General features: G+C 40.2%; 1 protein-coding gene across 4 annotated transcripts in view; it reads left to right on the top strand.

Annotated features, from left to right (window-relative positions):
- The window catches only part of LOC129751682 (rho GTPase-activating protein 190), a 161,871-nt gene that overhangs the window by 74,112 nt on the left and 72,280 nt on the right, over positions 1-15,479 (top strand). For all 4 annotated transcript variants that reach the window (XM_055747363.1, XM_055747357.1, XM_055747350.1 and 1 more), the window contains exon 3: positions 9,305-9,335. The gene's annotated coding sequence lies outside the window, so the exon portion shown is untranslated. The remainder of the gene's footprint in view (positions 1-9,304; positions 9,336-15,479) is intronic.

The raw sequence follows: 15,479 nt of genomic DNA, 5'->3' as shown, positions 1-15,479 counted from the left end.
TTTGCGGATTAAATTAACACGAAAATGTCTGCTCCTCACAAATAAAATACCCGTTGACATCCGCAAACTGATTGTTGACCTGATGAATGACGGTAAAAGCTTGTCCGAAATTTATTTATTTACTTGTCTTCGAATCACGCATAGAATATGATCGTCGGTGCAGTATGTCCTTCAGAACTTTAAGAAGACTAACTCCCTGGAGACTAATCGTATAAGTATAAGCTGATGGTTGGTTTGATCGTATTTCCGGGTCAGAACCAAAAAATCATATTTATATTCCTGTAGACGCATAATATGACTGATAAATCTATTTATTTTTCTCCGTGAATGAATGTCAAATTTCCGGTGCCATTTGCGCTGAGAGCATACCACACCATTACATGGCCACCACCGTGCTTAATTGTCGGTCACAAATTTTTCGGATCCAATTCGGTATTTGGATTACGCCATATTCTTACATGTCCGTCAGACCCAAAAATATTAAATTTGCTTTTGTCAGCGAATATGACGTTCTGCCAGAACTCTTCCGGTTCCAGGACATACTTTTGAGCGTATTCCAGCCGCTTTTTCTTATTTTTAGCAGATATAAACGGCTTCTTCAGAGCAACACGACCTCGGTATTTTTTCTCATGAAGTATGTTCCGTACCGTTTGAGGATTAACCTGTATGTTTTCAAAATTCTTCAGGCTGTCTGCTAGTTTCGAGGCACTGATTTTAGGATTCTGACTGATTTCCCTGACAATTATGCGATGGTGACGATCCGTAAGCTTCAGTTTGCGGCCTCTTCCTGGAGTGGTCTCCAGGAAGTTGGTCTTCTCAAAGTTCTGAAGGACATACAGAACCGACGATCGTGGCCGTTTTACTATACCTGCAATTTCGGACAAGCTTTTACTGTCATTCTTCAGGTCAGCAATCAGTTTCCGGATGTCATCGGGTATATTTTTGTGATGAGCAGACATTTTCTTGTTAATTTTTGTGGATTTAATTAACAGGAAAATGTCTGCTTTTCACAAAAAAATACCCGTTGACATCCGGAAACACAAAAATCTACTGATATATGCTAGATAAAGTTCATTTTACCGTATTTATCGCTCAGTCCACTGGAAATCGTCTTTGCTGAGATTCAACTCACGTTTCTGCGTTTGACAGACTGACATATAACTGTTTACTTGACTTATATTTGACAAAGGCCTCAGTGTACGGACAATTTTTTGACGTCGTTTTTGGGACTTTCTATACAAAATAAATTTGATTATTTTTAAGGTTTAATTCATAAACATTTTTAATACTGATCTACAAAAAGGACTAGTTTCTGCAGCGAATGATGTAACTGTAGTATTTTTATTTACTGAAAAAGTGCACTTTTTGATTGTTTGGATTTCAAGGTACGTGCTGTACGGACAATTTTTTGATACAGTGTAGCTACAAATGTTTGCATAGCTCGCAAAGCTAATTGGAGGGCATGGGAGAGTATTTGGGGACGTGGAATATTTCTATGCATATTTGGTACCCTTCCCTCCTTCCAGTAAGGAGTCATGAAGAGAAGAGGAGGGGTCCCTTAATTTTTTTTACATAGCTCGAGAGCTAATGCAGCAAATTGAAGAAAATTCTACATCAGAGTGCATTTGAATACGAGAAATTTTTCTATGAATATTTGGTTCTTCTCCATTCTTCCAGGAGAGAGAGGCAGGAAGAAAGAATAACTCGACAACTATTCGAGCCAATGAAGCCAAATTTGCAATGAAAGGGTACTTGAGTACGAGAAATGTGTCTATTAATATTTGGTACCTCTGCCTCTTTCCAATAGGGAAATAGGAAGGGAGAGGAACAACTAATCAAGCAAATGTTACCAAATTTGCCATAGGTTGATTTTTGGGTACGAGATATGCTTTCATGGTTGTTGCAGGCCCTTCTTCCTTGCAGTGTGAAGTGAGGGAGAAATGTTTGAGGTTCTATATAAATTTTTTTATAGCTCAAGAGCTTTTCAACCAATGATTTTTGAATTATTTTTGAGATTTGATATAAGAGGGTGTTTGGGTTTATTTAATAGAGATTTTTATCTCCAGTTTATCCCTCAAAGGGAAAAGGGAGCTTCCATGCAAGTTTTCGGCATAAATCGAGTACTTATTAAGCAAGAGGCAGCATTTCTTATCAGATAGGTTTTTTGCCTACGAATAATTGGAGACCCTCCCTTTTCAGGGTGGATTTAGTAAGAAGGAGGCAAGTTTTTATTCATATTTTATTTGGCACAACTGGAAACCTTGTGATGTTATTAAGAAATTAAAAAAAAATCTATAACAGATCATGAGGCCTGTCCGCGTTGGAAGGGGGATTAAAAAAAATATAATTTTTCAGTTCTCGAAAAACAAATTAATATTAGATAACTTTTGTTGGGCTCTATTCTATTTTATTTTGTTGATTTATAGAGGACTTGATGATTCGATATGCTTTGTTACATCATTCAACAGAAATGATATATTTTTTTAAATTATTCAAGTTTCAATTTTTGTTGTAAACATCAATGAATTTCAAAATCAAGTTTCAGAACATTTGATTGATTCATCATAATCAATGCAGTTCGAAACTCCAGTTGCAGCTCTCATTTTAAAGCTGTTGTTTCTGAATGATGTAGACATTTGATTTATAAAATGCTTACAAAAAAATGAATTTTGAGTAATTTAAATCTTTTTATTTATTTTTGGAAAGTGTAGGTCAGCTCGACGCTTATCAATAGGTAGTTAGAATAGCGTGAAATTCTGATTGTTTTTGGCCCAAGGATGACTTGTATAATAAATAGTTTAAAGATCCACTATTGGTGGACCCCTAAGTAAAAAAAATATAGGGGAGAGTGGGGTATCATGGGCCATAGGGAAACGTGGGCCACTTCTGATATCTCAGATGTGTGTTGAGATAAAAATCTCAAACCAACTGTCATCGTCGTTGGTTTGCGTGAGCATATATTCCTATATGTTGTTAACTGAAATACGCATCATATGCTTCTTTTATTTATCAAGCTAAAAAAAGTTAGAAAAATTTACTTACATAATTAAAAAAACACCCGCTAATTTCATCGATGAGGAACCTAATGTGCATAACAAAAATATGCTCATACGCTTATATTCTTAGTTTTGTCATGATCTTTCACGTGAAAAAGGAATTTTTGATGAAACATCAATAAGTCACACAAACGCAACCAATTTGCAAATCATAGCTTGTGGGGAATCGTGGGCCACACATCTTGAATCACCTATATTTTTATGTTTTTATACACATTCAGAACTTAAAATACGTTTTACCAATCTGTAACGTTTTCTTATGCCAAATGAAGAGTTATGAATAATATTTTGTCCATCCTATATAAGAAATTTTGCCAAAACGTTCGCGAGCCAAGTTTTGGAATGTATACGGTCATACACAGCTCTCTTTTTTATTTCATCATCTGAAATTGCTTTAAAATAACGAAATGAATTTGAAAATCACAGTTTGGTCAACTCATAAACTCTGCATGTTATTTGGTCAATTTGGATTTGGTGGCCCACGATTCCCCACCATATTTCAAAATCCAAAAAATATTGCTTTTTTCAAACAGTCAGATTTTGGGGAAAATAACTTATTAAAATTTTTAAAAAAATACCTTATGATACCTTGAAAATGTAGAAAACCATACCATTTTTTATTTTCATTTTATCTTTTATAATACAGAAGTTATGGAACAAAGAAAAAAAGTGGCCCATGATTCCCCACTATCCCATACCAAAAGATACTCCTTATAAAACTTAACAATGTTGCCTAAGACATAAAATGTCTATCTCTTTATTCCTGAGCGCTATGAATTTAGTACAGCTAGATTGGTGTTCTGCATCACTGTGCATTGGTAGAGGAAATGCCAATCTAGACAATATGCAGTTCCAATAATTTATTTTGCCGTAATCATAAGCTTATCAAAAAAATCGAAAAAACATTATTCAGAGAATGAATAGGTTCTATAACCAGTAATAAAAAAATATTTGTACAAAACTTCTACAGCCAATGTACATTATTACTCCTACAGAAATTTACGATATTGTCATTAGATTTTTGTTTTCAAAGAAAGTACATTCTTGAATCTTCCGAATTGAATGCTCTCAATCGAATTTACAAAAGGCATACCGAAATTTTCATATTTCTGTGCACACATTTTTTTCTCGGCTGCAATAACCGAAAAATCAAATTTCCACCGCGTTATGATTATGGTGAAGCATTTCAGCAGCTTTCAAACACAATTTTTCCGAGCTCTGCTCTTCGCGTGTGTGCTTTCCGGTTCAAAGTTATCGCACACATTTGCACCGAGCAAGCATTTTCGATCCCATCAACAAAAGTGGTCGGTACGTGCTGTACGACACTCAAAAACTCCCCCGGGATGTTGATGATTCCAACGACTCTCGCTGCTCGGTACCTACTACCCACTTTGGAAAATTTTGCCCCTCCATGGGGTGGTGGAGAAACAAAAATCGATGAAATAAAAACTATTACAGCGTATACACTCACTCTGTACTTCGGTTGCCATCATCAGACCCTGGACCCGTGCCTGGAAACGAGGATATGGCAAGGTTTATCGCTCTACAGCATCATCGATGGATCCTGGGAGTGTGTTTTTTTTTGTTTGATTTTCTCATCGAACCATCGACAGCTTAGCCTCCATTCACACGCTACATCGAGATCGACTTTTGGCGGACCGATATATCTGCTCTTGGAAATTCCAGTTTCCCACAGTAGTGTAAAGTAGTACAAATACCGTCGTCGTCGTTCAGACATCCGGCGAGAAGCTCCGGTGGAAAAAAAAGTCCTATGTGGTCCTACGGCAATGGGGAATCCCATTGAAGGAATTCCACATGAGAAGCAAGGAATTTTCGCCGGGTCCAGCTGGAGACAGCCGGATGCGATGGCACAGCAGCTCCAAAGTTGGATACTAAAAGGGCATTATCCTTGACGGTTATTGTGGCCCATAAATAAGTGATGAGGCTTGTGGGCAACAACGGCCGGCCAAACCTCTCCGTTCTCGGAATGTTCCTACTAGGTGGTAGTAGACGTCCACCAAAATCGACCGGTTTTTCTCAGCCTCAACGAGGCGAGGAGCCCACCAATAAACGGCTAGGGCCAGTCGTAACTTTTCATCAAAAACCTATGAAACGATTTCACTGGCAGTTTCTTTCTTAGACTGAATTTTCATCTTATCCCGTGGATGATTCGCCACTCGAACGAAATACAGATAACCAAAAAACGTGACAATATCGAATTTAAAGCTGGTGCATGCAGATGATAGCAACCCGTGAACATTCTAAAATCCAACTACGATATACATAGTGACTATCCTTCAAAATAACGAAACAAATAATTCGTTTCATATCTTTATATTTTTCATTATAATTTTTTTTTATTTGCTTACTTCTTCTATTTTGCTAAATCAACATCTAGGTACTACCCAATGCCACTTGAAGGGTTCACCCTAAAAGCTCCACTAGGTTGATCTCATCTTCAGATACTTTTAGTCCCCTGCTCAAATTTGTCTCATCTCAGCGTCCATGGTTTTTTTTTGGTTGCTCTCAACTCCAAACTTCCACAACGGAGAAGCAGAAAGTTTTCCGCTTGAATGGTCCGAAAACTCGGGAACCAACTGTCGTTGTCGTCGTCATCATCGGGCAACAACTGCGAAAAACCGGGCTTCCGTCTCCGCAGCACACTCATTGACGTCTATAGTGTCGTTCCTGGTTTTAAGGAATTTTCTCCAGTCCAACCAGCAGAGCAACATCCTCACGTTTGATTCCGGATGATTGCGCTGTAAAGCGAACCATTCGCTTTGCTGTAAGATATAGTTTGTTAGTGTAAAATTTCCTTCGAAAGTTTTTGGCTGATATTTTTTTTCTTCTGGAAGATTATCGATTGTTTGGAAACAATCCGTGAAGCCGAGGCCCAGCTTGGTCTACGTAGTCTGATATCGTTACTTTTCACGGATGCTTTTTTTACATTCAAAATATACTATTTAAATTGATCCAGAAATAAAACACAAATGAAATCAACAATAAACATAAACTTTACTTACTTAATGATCCCGCGCCGATCCTCCGGTGCATAGGGCCGTGGTAAAAGACCTCCACTGTTGACGATCCGGAGCCAGCGTCTTCACCTGGTCCCAGTCAAGATTCTCGTCGACAGTTCGGATTTCAGCGGCTAGGCTTCGCCGCCACGAATTTCTGGGTCTGCCTCTTCTTCGATGACCTTCTGGATTCCAATCTAGCGCCTCTCTGCAAATCTCGTTTTCATCTCTTCGCAGCGTGTGCCCAATCCATCTCCACTTACGTTCCCGAATCTCGATTTCTAGCGCCTTTTGATGACACCGGCGATGTAGTTCCTCATTCGAGATCCAGTTGCCAGGCCACCAAGCGCGGATGATATTCCGCAGGCAGCGGTTTACAAATACCTGCAGTTTTCGCGTCGTTACCGCATATGTGCACCAAGTTTCGCACCCGTACAGCAATACGGATTTGACGTTTGAGTTGAAGATTCGGATTTTTGTTCGTAGAGAGATCTGGCGTGACCGCCAGATGTTTCGGAGACTCGCAAACGCAAATCGGGCCTTTCTGATCCGTGTTTCGATGTCTTTTCTGGTACCACCATCAGGCGTAATCTGGCTACCAAGATACTGGAAGCACTCCACTTTCTCAACTTGTTGCCCAGCTACCATGAAACTGGAGGGATTTCCTGTGTTGATCTCCATCGACTTGGTCTTTCCGACATTGACTTTGAGACCTGCTGCCTTCGAACTTTCGGTGAGGTCGTCGAGTTTGCTCTGCATATCTGGTTGTGTTTGGGCGAGCAAAACAATATCGTCAGCCAGGTCAAGGTCGTTCAGTTGCTCCATTGTTGAAGGATCCCACGGCAATCCTCGGTTCGGTGCACAGTCAATCGATCCAATCAGAATCTCATCCATTACGATTAGAAAAAGTAGCGGTGATAGAATACATCCTTGTCTCACTCCAGCAGTTACCGGGATTGGATCGGACAAGACACCGTCGTGCAAGACCTTGCACGAAAATGCCTCATACTGTGCTTCGATGAGATGGACTAGTTTCTCTGGGACCCCTCGTCGCCTTAGAGCCGCCCAGATGTTTTCATGGTTAAGTCGGTCGAATGCTTTTTCGAAATCAACGAACACCAGCAGAAGAGAGTCCTGGAATTCGTTGATTTGTTCCAGTATGATTCGTAGCGTTGTGATGTGGTCCACACATGATCGTCGAGATCGGAATCCAGCTTGTTGCCGTCGGAGTGTAGCGTCTATTTTCTCCTGGATCCTGTTCAGAATCACTTTGCAGAGTACTTTGAGGGTTGTACAGATCAACGTTATGCCTCGCCAGTTACCGCACTCTGTCAGGTCTCCTTTCTTCGGGACCTTTACGAGGATACCCTGCATCCAGTCGGCCGGGAATGTTGCAGTATCCCAGATGTCAGCGAAAAGACGGTGCAACATTTGTGCTGATAGGGCAGGGTCGGCTTTCAGCATTTCAGCAGGGATGCAATCGATCCCAGATGCTTTGTTGGATTTCATGTTTTTGATTGCCGCTTCTATTTCAGCCAGCGAGGGCGCTTCCGAGTTGACGCCATTTATGCGGCTTACTGTTGGCGCTTCAAGCTGCGGGTTCTGTTGGCCATCGCTATTCGTGACTCGGAAGAGTTGTTCGAAGTGCTCAGTCCATCGTTTGAGCTGATCTGTTCGATCGGTCAATAACTGACCTGCTCGGTCTTTTAGCGGCATTCTTGCATTAGTCCTTGCACCACTGAGGCGGCGAGAAATGTCATAAAGTAATCGGATATCTCCATTGGCGGCGGCTCTTTCTCCCTCTTCGGCTAGGGAGTTTGTCCAGGCTCTCTTGTCTCGTCTACAAGCTCGTTTAACTGCCTTTTCCAGCTCCGCATATCGTAAGCGGGCGGCTGCTTTGGCTGACCCGGTACATGCCTGCTCAATTCCGACTTTCGCCTTTCTCCGATCATCGACCATCCTCCAAGTTTCATCCGACATCCATTCACTCCTTCTTCCACAAACTTTACCGAGAGTACCATGGCTCGTCGTGATAAAGGCATTCTTGATTCCACACCACTGTTCTTCGACTGTTACGTCTGTCGGCAGCTCCGAGGCTCGGGATTCTAGCTGTTCAACGTACGCCCTTTTCACCTCTGGATTCTCCAACCGGCGGACGTCGTATCGACACCCGACTTTCTCCTCGCGCCGTTGGACACGTGCAGCTCTCAGTCAAGTCGTATCTCACCAAGGACGAGGTGATGGTCAGATGCAATGTCTGCGCTTCGCTTGTTGCGGACATCAAGAAGGCTCCTTCTCCATTTTCGGCTGATGCAGATATGGTCAATTTGATTTTCTGTTCGGCCATCTCGGGATACCCAAGGACCTTATGTGCTGGTCGATGGGGGAAGAGCGATCCACCGATCACCATGTTGTTGTTGCCACAAAATTCTACAAACAGTTCTCCGTTTTCGCTCATCTGTCCTAGGCCATGGCGCCCCATGATGCGCTCAAGGTCCTGATTGTCGGAGCCAATCTTTGCGTTGAAGTCGCCCAGATGGATTTGAATGTCACCCTTCGGAATTCTCTCAACCACGCTGTTCAGTTGACTGTAAAACTGCTCTTTCTCCTGCAAGTCGGCAACGTCAGTTGGCGCATAACACTGGACCATTGTAAGGTTTCTAACCCGTGTTCTGAATCTGGCTACGATTATTCTTTCGTTTATCGGTTCCCATCTAATGAGGGCCGCGTAGGCCTGCGGGCTTAACAGGAAACCAACTCCTCGTTCCCGAGTAGCATGTTCTCCTCGTATGCCAGAGTAAAGCAGGACTTGCCCGGATTGTGTCTTGTGTTCTCCAGTATTAGGCCAACGGACTTCGCTCAGTCCCAGAATTTCAAGCTTGAGGCGGCTAGCCTCTCTAGCAAGTTGTTCCAGTTTGCCTTGTTGGGCAAGGGTTAAAACATTCCAAGTTCCAATTCGTGTCCGTGTTTTCATGCTAAAAGTCGTCGCTAAACATAAAATAAGGAGAAAAATGCAACACTTTGTTTTGTGAATAACTTTCGAATGCATGAATGGAAATTGATGAAATTTTCAGAAAAGCGAACTAGTAATGTAATGTTTACATGTGAAAGTTGAAACGGTTGCACTTGGAGGCAGTCTTCTTTGTAAATTTAGCCATTATTGGCATTTGCAAGATGTAATAAATATCATGTTTACATTACTAACAATTGCCTATTTCCTTTTATTTCCAGATTTAAATCGTCAGAATAATAAAAAAATACGGTAAGTTGAACAACATAATTGCGAAAGCTTAGTAGAAAAAATACGTATAAATCTATCCAGATTAAACTAGATGATTGGCATAATTGAAAGTACATATGTACCTCTTTAAAAAAAATTCAAGTTCTCACAAACTTACCGCAAAAATACATAACAGGAAACACTTTGGTACATCATTTCTGTATTAGTTAAAAGTTAATAAACGAAAATTTCAGTCTCCATTACCACAATCTCCATGGTGGTAAGGCTAAGATCATTTAGTATCCGGGCAACTTTAAAAAAAAGTTGTGTTTAGTAGCGTTGTGTTGGTTATGAAAAGGACTATCTTGCCTATTTTTGGTAGATTTTTAAATAAACGTGTGTTTGAGATATTTACGATGCAAAAAGACATGGCAAAAATAATTTTGCACAAATTTGCTCCTTTTACGCATTTTGCGCCTCGAAAATTCTACATTGTTGACTTAAAAGCTCATGAGCTTGTCATCAGAAGATTAGATCTTCTCGCATGAGCATGAGACAAAAAATAAGATCGACTCACCTGGGGTTTCACACTACCATTGGTTCCGAATCGACCGGGTTCGCGTCCAGCATCTCTAAGGCTGATGTCATGCTGAAACAACTAGCAACGCAACGCAACGTTCCAATAAGATTGCGTTGCATTGCATTGGTATGTCATGCTGGCGCGACCTGTCACTTTGAAATTCCCTACAAATCATCACTTCTCTACATCTGATAATGCTTTGAATCGTCTCCTTTCTTTCCGGAGCCATCAAAAACTCATCAAATCACGACCCGGATTGCAAGAATGCCGAAATTTGAACCGACAAAATTCCTTGTTTTTTTGCCGGAACTAAGAATTCATGAAAATTTTCTCGCCGATTAAGATAGTTTTTAGTTTATTATCACAAGTTCGGACAGATCTTCGTACTATTGTGCTTAAAACCCGGAATCACTGCTTCAAATCGAGAAAAAACAATGTTCCTATTGGATTTCCTACTAGTCGCGCTACTAAACATATTGGCATCAGATTGGTCGCGCTACTCAAAGCAACCAGTATGACAGGTCTGCGCGATTTCCATGGAGATCAAATGAGAGCTGGTTAGTCGTGTGAACGTTGCGTTGTAGGTCGCGTTGCTAGTTGCTTCAGCATGACATCAGCCTAACGATTTTCCACCCGTTTTCATCCAGGCCCAGGTACAGGAATCAAAGTTTAACAAATAAAAAGATGAGTTTTTAGTTTTTATGAGAAATTTAAAAATTGTTATTTATTTAAAAAGTTTTATTTAAACCTAACCTAACTACTTAAAATCTAATTAAAAAGTCAATTGTTAAAAAATAATAATTTAGATCTTAATACTGTGTGTGTGTGTGTGTGTGTGTGTACGTGTGTGTGTGTGTGTGTGTGTGTGTGTGTGTGTGTGTGTGTGTGTGTGTGTGTGTGTGTGTGTGTGTGTGTGTGTGTGTGTGTGTGTGTGTGTGTGTGTGTGTGTGTGTGTGTGTGTGTGTGTGTGTGTGTGTGTGTGTGTGTGTGTGTGTGTGTGTGTGTGTGTGTGTGTGTGTGTGTGTGTGTGTGTGTGTGTGTGTGTGGGTGTGTGTGGGTGTGTGTGGGTGTGTGTGTGTGTGTGTGTGTTTGCGTATGTGTGTGTGTGTGTGTGTGTTTGCGTGTGTGTGTGTGTGTGTGTGTGTGTGTGTTTGCGCGCGCGTGTGTGTGTGTGTGTGTGTGTGTGTGTGTGTGTGTGTGTGTGTGTGTGTGTGTGTGTGTGTGTGTGTGTGTGTGTGTGTGTGTGTGTGTGTGTGTGTGTGTGTGTGTGTGTGTGTGTGTGTGTGTGTGTGTGTGTGTGTGTGTGTGTGTGTGTGTGTGTTATTGTGTCTTAAACTATTGTGTATCCCTCGACGTCAGCAAATTTACAAAGCATGCACGCATGCAAATCCATTTTTGTGCGGAATGGCTTTCGGCGCCATTGTATCTAAATAGCCACTCCGGATACATATTTGCAGAAAATTCAAGCTCCGCAACAAATAGGTCTGCAGGGAAGACCAAGAGGCAAAATAAGGATGATTGACCTTTATTTTTCAGGAGGTTTCATCTTACCGATCCCGTGTCCACGTTTTTCAGGTTAGCCCATCATTGTGGGGTCCATCAAATAGAGAACGAATACCATGTACAAAACTTCTTTGTTCGTTCGGCCGAACTGGTATTCGCGTATGATGACCCTGTGCAAAAAACGTGGACTTAACGTGCATGTCACATATCATAAAACTTCGATAGATTTTACCTCAGTGATTCTTTCACACCCTTTACGTCGCAATCTCAAAAAAACTAACAATCAGCCTAATAGCTGCGTTATCGGTCAGGCACTTGACATGTTATCACCGGAAGTGATATTAACTTTTTATTCTCACACTCCGAATTCTTCTTATAAACGTTCGATTGTGATCACGCCTGCTTTACGGTTAACCGACAACTGGTACTGAGGTCAGTTTTGGGATTTGTTCCAACACTCTACCCGTAGCTCATTCTATCGAGTTCGATCAGCGTTTAGAGATACTCCGACATCTGATCACTCCAGAGTATACTACCCTCTTGAGTGTCCAATATATGATAGTGATGAGAGACGTATGTGGTGTAGACAATTATACTATCTGCTCACACCATTTGGTGAAGGTCATTATGAGCATTGTGGACTATTTCTGATGAGTTCCTTAGTGAGATGTTTAAGTTTTTGGAGTGGCTATCAGATTACATGTTTCGAAGATGTGTGATGTGTAATGGGATGTGCGTGTGATGAGAGTTGTGTAGGTACAAGTTTTCTTTTAACTTTCATGCCCTTCTCTGGCTGGAGGGATATGATACCCATATCCAAGGCATCGAATTTACTACCCTAGTCGGTCGGTGACAGGATTACAAGCTGTTGATTTTTCTTTTTTTTTTCGAACCAAATGGTTAAGAAGTATAAGGAGCCATTCTAGGATCCACACGAAGTTCAAATCAAGCATATAGTAGTGGAACCCTTGATCTTAAATATGATAAAAAGTCTATGGTTATTGAAGATTACTGAATGCAGACCCCTTAAATAATGCAATAAATCCATTTCCGACAGGCAAAAAGTAATTCCTGACTAGTAGAGACCAAGTAAATAACTAATAATGATCAGGTACAAAGATCGCAATCTGTGCATCCGGTTTTTACGCAATATGACAGATGTGTTCTGATGGACAACAAAATTTAAGTTAAAACCGGATTTAAGAGATCAAATTCTTCTAGATGCCTACTCATGAAAAGGTTCCAACCAGATTCCAATTGCTTTTTCCAGGTGAGTTTGTGTAAAATATCATGATTTGGCAAAGGTTTTGCTTCTGAGGTAAAAAAAATCAATACATGACTGAAAAAGTGTGCAAAGATAAAAAAAGAGATTTTATGAAAAAGTTAGAGTATTTTTTGCAATCATTGATATATGTATTTTTTTTATATCTTTACATTAAATGTCATATTAACACCTTCATTTCTTCCATAGAAAGATTTTCGATCAAATGAATAGTTTTTAAAATACACACGTTTGTAACTGCCCGGACTCTAAATGATCATACCCTTAATCGACTTTGATTTTGTTGAAAACGCAGGTTTCAGTGGTGGAATAGAGTTATTTTTATTCATTTTTTTTAATTTAAGGGGGGGGGGGGGGGTAGGGTCTAACGGGTAAAAAAAAAACTCCATTTTCACGATTTTTTTCTAGAGCTTTCGTTCAAACAAATGTATTCAAATTTTTTGCATTATACAAAGCATTGTTAAAAGAACATTTAGTATTTTTTTCGTAGAAAAATATTGAAAAATGAGCCGGTGACGGAGCACTTTCGAGGATGCCTTTTAGAAAACAGGATTTGCGGTGGACACTGTATCTCAGCACAGAATCATCTAAAGTAAAAAAATCAGAGCAAAATATTTTTAATAGATGTTTTTCTGGACCCCAACGTTTTTATTTAACTTAAAAATATTTTTATGAAATTTTTGTGGCTGTTTGAAGTAAAAACTACGATTTTTCACTTAAAAATCCGCCATTTTTCACCTGTAAAATCTCCCGAAAGTAAAAAAATCAAAAAAGAAAAACGTTGGGGTTTGGTATTTTATATGTAGAAAGTATGCTCCAAATTTGAAAAGAATCGGATAAGTAGTTTTCAAATGACGATGTCCACGGACTTTAAAAATGTGCTTTCGAGAAAAACGCGTTTGAAATTTCTGCTCTTGCTTTCTTGCAGTATTAGATAGGAGGAGATAAAGGCCTATAACTTCTTCAGTTTTGCTTCAATCGACTTGAAAATTTGACACAACATTCTTGAAATGTTTTACAATAAGAAAATAAAAAAATAAAAAAATCGATTTTTTTAAAGTGTTAGACCCTACCCCCCCCCCCCCCTTAATGTTACTTTTATTCAGTCATTTTTGTTTAACAATTGATGTTTACAATCTTCGGAATTCAGCTACAGGCTTTTCATCTTCAGTTACAGTTTTTAAATTTCAGTTATTGTTTGATTTTTGTTTCCAATTAATTGCTTTTGAAAGTTGAACCTATCTGTTCTGTTTCAATTTTGATCAATCAACTAACCAACTACGTAACCTAACTAAGCTACTATTTACACTATTTACAAAGGTTACTATGTGTACAATTCTTTCAACAATTATCATTCAGAATGTCTGGTATTTGTTTCGTGGCAAAGGTTAAAAAGTTCAATGCGTTGATTTATTGGGTCGAAACCTATCAGCCGGTGGACTTCAGAAGTGCTCGTATGCCACGGTAGATTCAAGATCATCTTCAAGAATCGATTTTGGATGACTTGAAGCCTTTTTATATGCGTTTTGGCACATCCTCTTCATATGGGTGATCCGTATTCCAGCATTGTTTTTGCTTTCCTAGCAATGATCTGGAAGAGTTTTTTAAGAAGAACTATTGCTTCATTCACTCGATCTTCGATGTGAGAACGGAACAACAGTTTCGTATCGAGAATCAGTCCAAGATATCGAACTTCTGAGGAACATTCAACTTCGTTGTTGAGAACTGATATCTTCGTAGTCGGCTTTAGGCGGTAACTGTTTCGGTGTGGGAACACTATAGTTTGTGTTTTTGCTGCATTGACCTGATTTTCCATGTGTTAAGATTATCGATGTATGAATCTAGCCCGGTTTGGAGTTTTGACACGAGTGGTCCAATCATCACCAACGCCAACTGTCCTCCTCTGGGTAGGGATGGTATATCAGATGTATATAGATTGTACAACAATGGACCAAGGATGCTTCCTTGTGGGACTCAGGCAGAGACAATATACGAATTTGAGAGCGCACCCATCACGCTGACTTTTGAAGTTCTACCACTTTAGTAGTTTGCGATTATTTTGACGATGTATACTGGAAAGCCGAATTGGTGCAGCTTTTGTGATGGCCTAATCGCTCCAAACATTATCGAAGGCTTTCTCGATATCCATCAGAGCCATGACTGTTGTTTTGGATAGCTCTTTCGATCATTTGACAATATTGCTGACCCTCTGTAGTTGATGTACACTGGAGTGCCCCCGTCGGAAGCCAAATTGTTCTTCTAGGAGGATGTTGTTTTCTTCAGTGTGCTTGAGCACTCTGGAGTTAATGATTCGCTCAAACAGTTTGCTTGACGACGCGAGAAGACTAATTGGGTGATAGCTGATCGGCACAGTTGGATCTTTTCCTGGTTTCAAAATTGGTACCACCTTAGAGACCTTCCAATTAGATGGATAGTAACCAATTTCGAGGCAGCGATTGAAGACATCAGTTAATAAGAAGTTCACTTTGGGTCCAAGGTTTTTAAGCACTATGTTGAAATGACCATCAAAACCTGGGGCCTTCATATTTCGGGTATAGCGGATGGCCTTCACCACTTCGTCTACGGTGATTTTTTCCTCGTCTGGGAAATTGGTTGAAACGGCTATGAGGCTGGAAGCGTACAGTTCTACAGATGCTTCCATAGGACTGACAATGTTTCGACCCAACTCATGAGCAATTTTAAACTGGCTAGCAATGATATTAGCTCTTCAGAAGATGTTAAACATATTTTACTATCTGTTCTAAGAGTAGGGGTCGGCTTTGGTTCAAGTAGCCAGAAGGGCCTAGAATAAGTGGGCAAG

The sequence above is a fragment of the Uranotaenia lowii genome, chromosome 1, assembly GCF_029784155.1.
Source record: "Uranotaenia lowii strain MFRU-FL chromosome 1, ASM2978415v1, whole genome shotgun sequence".
NCBI lineage: Eukaryota > Metazoa > Arthropoda > Insecta > Diptera > Culicidae > Uranotaenia > Uranotaenia lowii.
Note: the sequence above shows the minus strand (reverse complement) of the source record. Positions and strands in the feature narration are given on the sequence as shown.